The sequence below is a fragment of the Pristiophorus japonicus genome, chromosome 5 (assembly GCF_044704955.1).
Source record: "Pristiophorus japonicus isolate sPriJap1 chromosome 5, sPriJap1.hap1, whole genome shotgun sequence".
NCBI classification, from domain to species: Eukaryota; Metazoa; Chordata; class Chondrichthyes; family Pristiophoridae; genus Pristiophorus; species Pristiophorus japonicus.
Window position 1 is genome coordinate 38,513,094 of NC_091981.1, and position 7,815 is coordinate 38,520,908.

The window sequence follows — 7,815 nt, forward strand, 5'->3', positions numbered from 1 at the left end:
TGGCCACTTTAAACCTATATGAATTTAGATATATTTAGCAGGTGCCTAATGCCTAGTGTTTTGATATATTCAGCAGGTGCCTAATGCCTACAACAATGGCCATGGAAAGTAAAAGCTGAAGGGTCATGTGGGGATGACATTATCTGAATCGAACAGCAATCAGACTTGTCTACACTTCCCTTGCAGGGTTGGGATGGCAATGACGCCTCCTGTGTGCATCGCAATGCGCATCCTAGTCCTCCTCCTACTCCTCCTCCTTCTCCTCCTCCTGCACCTCCTCCTGTGCTGGTACTGTTGGATCGACCTCCAGCTGTTGTCCCCTCATGACAGTCAGGTTATGCAGCATGCAGCAGACGACCACAAAGATGGAGACCCGTTCAGGCGAGTACAGCAATGTTCCACCAGAGCAGTCCAGGTAATGGAATCTTTGTTGCAGCATGTCAAAGCAGTGCTCAATGATGCACCTGGTCCCTGAATGAGTGTTGTTATAGGCATGCTCAGCCGCAGTCCTGGGGTTGCGAAGTGGAGTGAGCAGCCAAGTGGACAGGGGATATCCCTTATCCCCAAGCAGCCACCCACAATCCTGGTTTGGCTCAGTGAAGAGGACGGGCACACTGCTCTGGCGCAAGATGAAGGCATCATGGCTGCTGCCTGGATACCTGGCATCAACTGGCAGGATCCTTCGCTGGTGGTTGCACACCAGCTGCACATTCAGGGAGTGGTATCCCTTTCTGTTGATAAATATTTCTGGATGGTGTTGTGGCGCCCTCATCCCGATGTGTGTGCAGTCAATGTCCCCCTGCACCCCGGGGAGCCTTTCAATCCGGACAAATCCGGCCTGGCGCTCCACCTGTTTCTTCCTGGTCATTGGGAAGGAGATATATTGCCGTCTTCTCTTGTATAGCGCATTGGTCATCTGCCGGATGGAGCGATGGCCGGAGAATTGGGAGATATTAGAGATGTCTGCACTTGAGACTGAAATGAGCTGATTGCGTAAAAGTTCAGAGCTATCGTCAGTTTTGTTTCAATGGCTGTCCTCAGCCTTGTGTGATGCTCCAGATCTAGCTGCAGGACATTGCACAGCTCGGTTAGGAAGTCCTTCGTAAATCGCAGCCTTCGAACACGTTGCTCGTTGCTGAGCAGTAGGAAGGAGAACTGATGCCAGTAGGCTCTTGGACGTTAGGGCCTCCTTGTCAGAGGTATGTGTGGGCCCCTCCCATGCCAGCTGGCTGAGCGCCTTCTCTATCTTCCTGCTGATGATGCGGAGCCTGAGCAGGCTGCTGCTGGCAAGGTTCCTCGGCCACTGTTTGGTGAGGAGGTCAGCATACCTCAGCCTCCTCCTCATGCCACCTCCCACCTGGGCCAGCCTCTGTACATTGAGGTCTGCGGCCATCTGCAGGCACTTCTACATGTTGGGCAGCCATAGCTGCTGCCTCCCTTGCCCGCTGCCTCAGGACCCATTGGTGATGGCGATGCCTCCTCCTGTGTGCCTCCCTGCCTCTGACAATGCACAACAGCCATTCCCCTGCCAACACTGAGCCCATTCTGGCTGCAGGCTCCACCCTCACTTGGTGGCCTCTGAGAAGCTGAGAATTACACCCACAGGCCACGGCTAATGAGTGAGAATTAAAAAGGTTTGCTCACTCAGCAAAAGTTCTCACAAGGTTGCTGCCACTTTTCCAAAGTTCCACAAAAATCAATGAAACATTCTGATCAACAAAAACCCGATCGCAACACATCAGCTAGCGGTCTCCAACAGTGCATCAATCCAAAAAGCTGTCACTAACCAGCCAGCCGTTTTAATCCTGAAAATAGGCTCTGGGGCGGAGCAGCAATGGTGTGCACTTTGATTGCGTCATCACTGCTGCAAGCCCCATACCGCCACGGAAATCGGCCGATCGGGACGGAAATGGACAATGCCCCAAAAACTCACGCGGTAAATTTCGGTCGTGGCGGCCGCTTGACGGCAAAGCGGCGGCCATTGGATTCTGCCCCATGGCCGCTGCAAACAGGCGTTAACAGCCTTATTGGGACCCTGAATTTTGGCCCCGATAACTTCCACATTTCTCCACATTATATTCCATTTGCCATATTATTGCCCACTCACTTAGCCTGTCTATATCCACTTGAAGACTCTTTGCATCCTCCTCACAACTTACATTCCCACCTAGCTTTGTATCATCAGCAAACTTGTATATATTACATTTGGTCCTCTTATCTAAATTATTGATATAGATTGTGAATAGCTGGGGCCCAAGCACCGATCCTTGCGGCACCCCACTAATTACAACCTGCCAACCCGAATATGACTCATTTATTCCGACTCTCCGTTTTTCATCTGAAAAGAAACTTCCCTCTCAGCTAGAAGAGCCTGGGCCTTGAAATTCTTGGGCTTGAGGCCCAATGGTATAAGATATTGATCATAATTAGAATCTAGTAAAGTTGTCATAATGAGCTTGGATCTTATGGACATGACCCTGATTTCTTCTGAAAACTATCCCTATAAATAAAAAGTTTTGAGCTGTTGAGCTAAAGCATGGTGGGAGTGTGCTTTCTGGGACTGCTGTCCCTGTCTGTAACACTTTTCTTGCCATGTGAAATATTTGTTTGATGAGGTGTTGGCGAGAGACCAGCCAATTGAACAATAAATCATTCTGCGACTTTCTCGCCAATATAATATAATTGGAAACAGAAAAACAAACTTAGATTTTTAGCAATTAAATTTTGCTACTTGCAGGAAAAGCTTGAATCAGAAGATTCTAGTCCAACTGTACATTACTGCAACTGAGGGGGAATCGTAATGTATATGAAAAGATGAATAAAGCAATGAGCTCTTGCAGTCAAAGTCATTGGGTTCACAATAACAGTAGCCTTGACTTTGAGGTTTAATCTTTCATTGACAAATATTTCTGCCCATTAATATGTCTTTGATCGACTAAAGCCCCAGTCATCTATATGCAAACAAAGTTTTGCATTATAATGCATGTCTCTAGGACATCAAACCTCAAGGGGGAAAAAATTCATAATTGGCTAAACTAACCATAGTTTGTTAAATTAGTGACACTGATTGGATGAAATATTTGATTGACTAAATTAAAACAATTAAAAACAACATGAATTTTATGAGGCAATTGCACCTTTAGGTTAACATTTATATATACATTAGGTGAAAGTGTACATTTAAATATATATTTTATGAAGTCAGTGCTTGTGGGAGAATGTACACTTAAATATATATTGGTGATATGTTGGTTCAATATATATGTTAACAATGGATGTTCATTTCAGACTGGGTTGGCTTTCTGTTGGACTTCTATACGATTTGATTGACAGAAGAAAACAGAAACATTACAAGTTAGAGCTGAGCAGGATCTGTGTCACAGTAGAACACGACCTCGGTAACAATTCATTTAAAACATTCACTGCACTGCTCTGTTGTTTTAGCATCTGCTGTACTATATTTCCCTGCACATCAATAGCAACTAAAATAGAGAAAAGTCTTTACAGTCCCAGGCGTCCTCCTGCCCTAACTGCAAACCTAATTTCTATCCTATCTCCCTGGCATTTTTCAGCGTCAAATCATTTGCAAAATTGTCAGTGAAATAAATAGTACAGTAGTCACAGAAGCACAAAAATCAAAAACTTCTGACATATGTTATCCACAGTTCCGTGTGAAACTGTGACAGCTGTTTAATGTGTGAGAACATCACAGCATAGGCTGGGCTACACCAGCAGCTGAACAAATTCACAGCATCACTTTAGACAATTTTGTCCAAGGTTTATAAACTATATAAATGGGAGTTTTGAATCACAAGCCAGCTTGTAATCTACTGCTTTTGTGAGATTACCCGATAAGCATGTATCACATTTTGAAATGCTTCCATTGCCCTACAGCAGCAATTATTTAAACAATGTCTTATGTTCTGTCGTCATATCGAGAATATTTCCATATTTTTTTACCGACACATGATTGGACAGTGCAGAATTTGTCATTTATTGCAGAACTAACACAAGGAAAAAAAGAAGGAAGGAACATAAGGCATTGGAACTTAAGAATAGGAGCAGGAGCAGCCCCGATGGCCCCTCGAGCCTACTCCGCCATTTAGTACGATCATGGCTGATCTGATCATGGACTCAGCTCCACTTCCCTGCCCGCTCCCCATAACCCCTTATTCTCTCATCGGTTAAGAAACTGTCTATTTCTGTCTTAAATTTATTCAATGTCCCAGCTTCCACAGCTCTCTGAGGCAGCGAATTCCACAGATTTACAACTCTCTGAGAGAAGAAATTCCTCCTCATCTCAGTTTTAAATGGGCGGCCCCTTATCCTAAGATTATGCCCCTAGTTCTAGTCTCTATCAGTGGAAACATCCTCTCTGCATCCACCTTGTCAAGCCCCCTCATAATCTTGTACGTTTTGATAAGATCACCTCTCATTCTTCTGAATTCCAGTGACGTAGAGGCCCAACCTCCTCAAACTTTCCTCATAAGTCAACCCCCTCATCCCCGGAATCAGCCCAGTGAACCTTCTCTGAACTGTCTCCAAAGCAAGTATATCCTTTCTTAAATATGGAAACCAAAAATGTACGCAGTACTCCAGATGTGGCCTCACCAATACCCTATACAGCTATAGTAAGACTTCCCTGCTTTTATACTCCATCCCCTTTGCAATAAAGGCCAAGATTTCATTGGCCTTCCTGATCACTTGCTGTACCTGTATACTAACCTTTTGCGTTTCATGCACCAGGACCCCCATGTCTCGCTGTACTGCAGCACTTTGCAATTTTTCTCCATTTAAATAATAATTTGCTCTTCGATTTTTTTCTGCCAAAGTGCACAACCTCACACTTTCCAACATCATACTCTATCTGCCAAATTTTTGCCCACTCACTTAGCCTGTCTATGGGCTAGACTTTCGGCTTCATTGTTGCCGATTTTCTCAGCGGTACAGCTGGTTTTCCGCCCGGCAAGAGTTTCCACTTAAGTTTTTTCCTTGGTATCGCCCACATCTGAAGACACCCGCCGGGACCAAACCGCCCACGTGCAATGCCGAGAACAACTGCCAGGGCATAAGTTTGGCCTCAACCACCGATGTCCAGATCGCCGAGAGAACCGCCCTGTAAAAGCTGCTTAAACAGGCCGGTAAGGGGAGACCCTGCAAAGAAAGATAAGTTAAAGGTTCTTTAGTTATTTTGTTTTAATTTAGAAATAGCGATTAGGTTTAAAACTGTCTTGGGAATGGTTTGTACAGTTTTATTTATTTTTTTAATGACAATTTTTTTTTAAAGTTCTGCCCCCTCCCTAAGCCCAACCACAGCCTCGGACTAAATTTTACTACTTATTGTCCATTCCGGTAGCGACCGCCCATGCCGCTAACTTTCCACTTACCCGCCGAGAAAACCACTGACAATGAATGTGCAATGCCCATTTTCTCGCCGGGCGATTAGTTTTACTTACTTTAAACATTAAAATGGAAATTTTTGCCAGCTTTTCTCGCCGAACGTTAGCAGTTCTTCTCAGTGGGCAATCGGGCATTGCGGGCCTTTAGGGAAAATCTAACCCTATATCCTTTTGCAGGTTTTTTGTGTCCTCCTCACACATTGCTTTTCCTCCCATCGTATTATCATCAGCAAACTTGGCTACTTTACACTGGGTCCCTTCATCCAAGTCGTTAATATAGTTTGTAAATAGTTGGGGTCCCAGCACTGATCCCAGCGGCACCCAACTAGTTACTGATTGCCAACCCGAGAATGAACCATTTATCAAGGAAAGGAAGGAGGAAGGGAGGAAAAGAAAGGAAACAAGGCTTTTACAGGTTTTACAGCAACTGAAGTGCTTTTGAAGTGTAATCACACTTATAATGTAGAATATGCAGCAGACAATTTTTGCACAGCAAGGTCCCACAAACAGCGATATGTTAATTACAAATTAATCTGTTTTAGTGATGGTTGAAGATTAAATATTGTCCAGAACACCCGGGATAGCTTCCCTGGTCTTCTTTGTCATAGTGCCTTTGGAATCTTTTTCATCCATCTGAGAGGGCAGACTGGGCCTCAGTTTAATGTCTCATCTGAAAGACGGCCCCTCTGACAGTGCATTGTACTGTCAGTCCGGAATATGCATTCAAGTCTCTGAAGTAGAACTCAAACGCATAACCTTCTGACTCAAAGGTGAGCATACTACCACGGAGTCAAGGCTGACAATGGTTAACAACATGGTTTCTGGAAATATTACCTATTTAAGGCTAATAGCTTCTTATGTACTTTCATTTTTTTTACCTCCGTCAGCAGGTGTCACCTTTCTACGAAGACTTCATGAGTAAGGTATTCATATACGTATCGCATTTTCATGGACTCTCTGGCATTTATATGGTTACTGACATGCTAACACAAGATCACAAGATATTTATGGATGAGGAAGGCCTTTCGGCCCATTTTAATCCATCCATCCAGAGATACCCAACAAGCCAACTGCCGCCCTCCGACTTCACTACTGCTGCATCCAACTATTTCTTAAACAATTTTGGGATCTAGAAATTGGACATCGTCAAAAACCTGCCGGCCTCAGCTTTACAGCCGCTGAAAGTGCTGCATTGCTGCCAGGCAAAAATGTGTGCTGGGGGCTAAAGATTTTTAGCCCAATGCTAACTTACAGTGTAATGCCCTCCTGGTGGCATGAGTAGAAGCATCTGATCCCATGTTCCCAACCACGAATAGCATTCCAGCTTCTGACAGCCTCTGAGAGTGAGGCTGTGGAGTTTGCAATGAATTGTGGGCAATTAAAAGGGCTGTGAATTAAAGGGGAAAGGTGTTCAGAAGTAATAAAAATTCAAATAAAGTGGGAAAAAATGCATTTTTCACCACTGACTGCCTTTCAAAAAAGACATTGGGGGAGAAATTCATGAGTGCCAGGTGCAAATGATTTTCAACATTTAAAAAAATTGGTGTTTGCGCTCCAGGAAGGAAGTGGAGCACTAAATCAAGCGCTCCACTTCCTTCCTGGAGCTCAACAGGATGCAGGCGGAGCGGTAGGTGTGCAACGCTGCACAGTGGGCTGTGCAGCGCTGCCGCGTTCGAAGGCTCCTTCCCTCCCTTACCTGGTCCCCAACAGTAGTGGTGATCCAGCCCAATCAGCTCAATGCACTGCAGCAGAGTGCCGGGTTGATCGATCGCGGCCGAAGAGGAAGCTAAAAAAATAAGAAAACCATTTTGAAATGATTTTACTTGCCTCAGCCACATCGACTTTCGCCCAGAAGCGCCCGCCCTCCTGATCAATGCCTCCTGTAGCTGCCGGTGTTTTCGTCCGGCGATGCTGCAGGGGGCAGAACCGAAGTTTGGTTCCAGGGCGCTAGCGGGGCGATGCGTACAGCAATGATGTCACGATCTCCAGGCGAAGGAAATCGGGGCACAGGTATTACCACCACCGCAAACCTCCCACCGAAGTTAGCGGGAGTCGTTCATCTCACATGGTGGTAACAGGAGGCGCTAAGGAGGCCAATTTCTAGGCCAAAAACATTAAAAGAAGTCCCAATTAGGAGTGTTCAGCAGTTAATCCTGAATTTCCTACCGACCCTCAAAAAATGGGAAAGGTGCTTCAGCACTAGCACAAATGGCTCAGCAAGCCAGGAAAAGAGCATCCAGTGTCCCATACACAGCACTTCAGCTTTGTGCGGAGGGTCAACACTGCAAGAGAGGTCCTCTACCCATAGGGGTCAGGAGGGCCTCCAGAAAGAATGATGTGGGACCACATCACCTGCAATGTCGCCCCCAACCACCTGGCTGTATTGCCCAAAGAAGCTTCGTGACCTCAGACCACT

The 7,815-nt window shown here is 45.5% G+C and overlaps 1 pseudogene; it reads right to left on the bottom strand.

The window, feature by feature from the left end:
- Positions 1-244: 244 nt before the first annotated feature.
- Positions 245-916, bottom strand: LOC139264068 (putative nuclease HARBI1 pseudogene; annotated as a pseudogene).
- Positions 917-7,815: the final 6,899 nt, after the last annotated feature.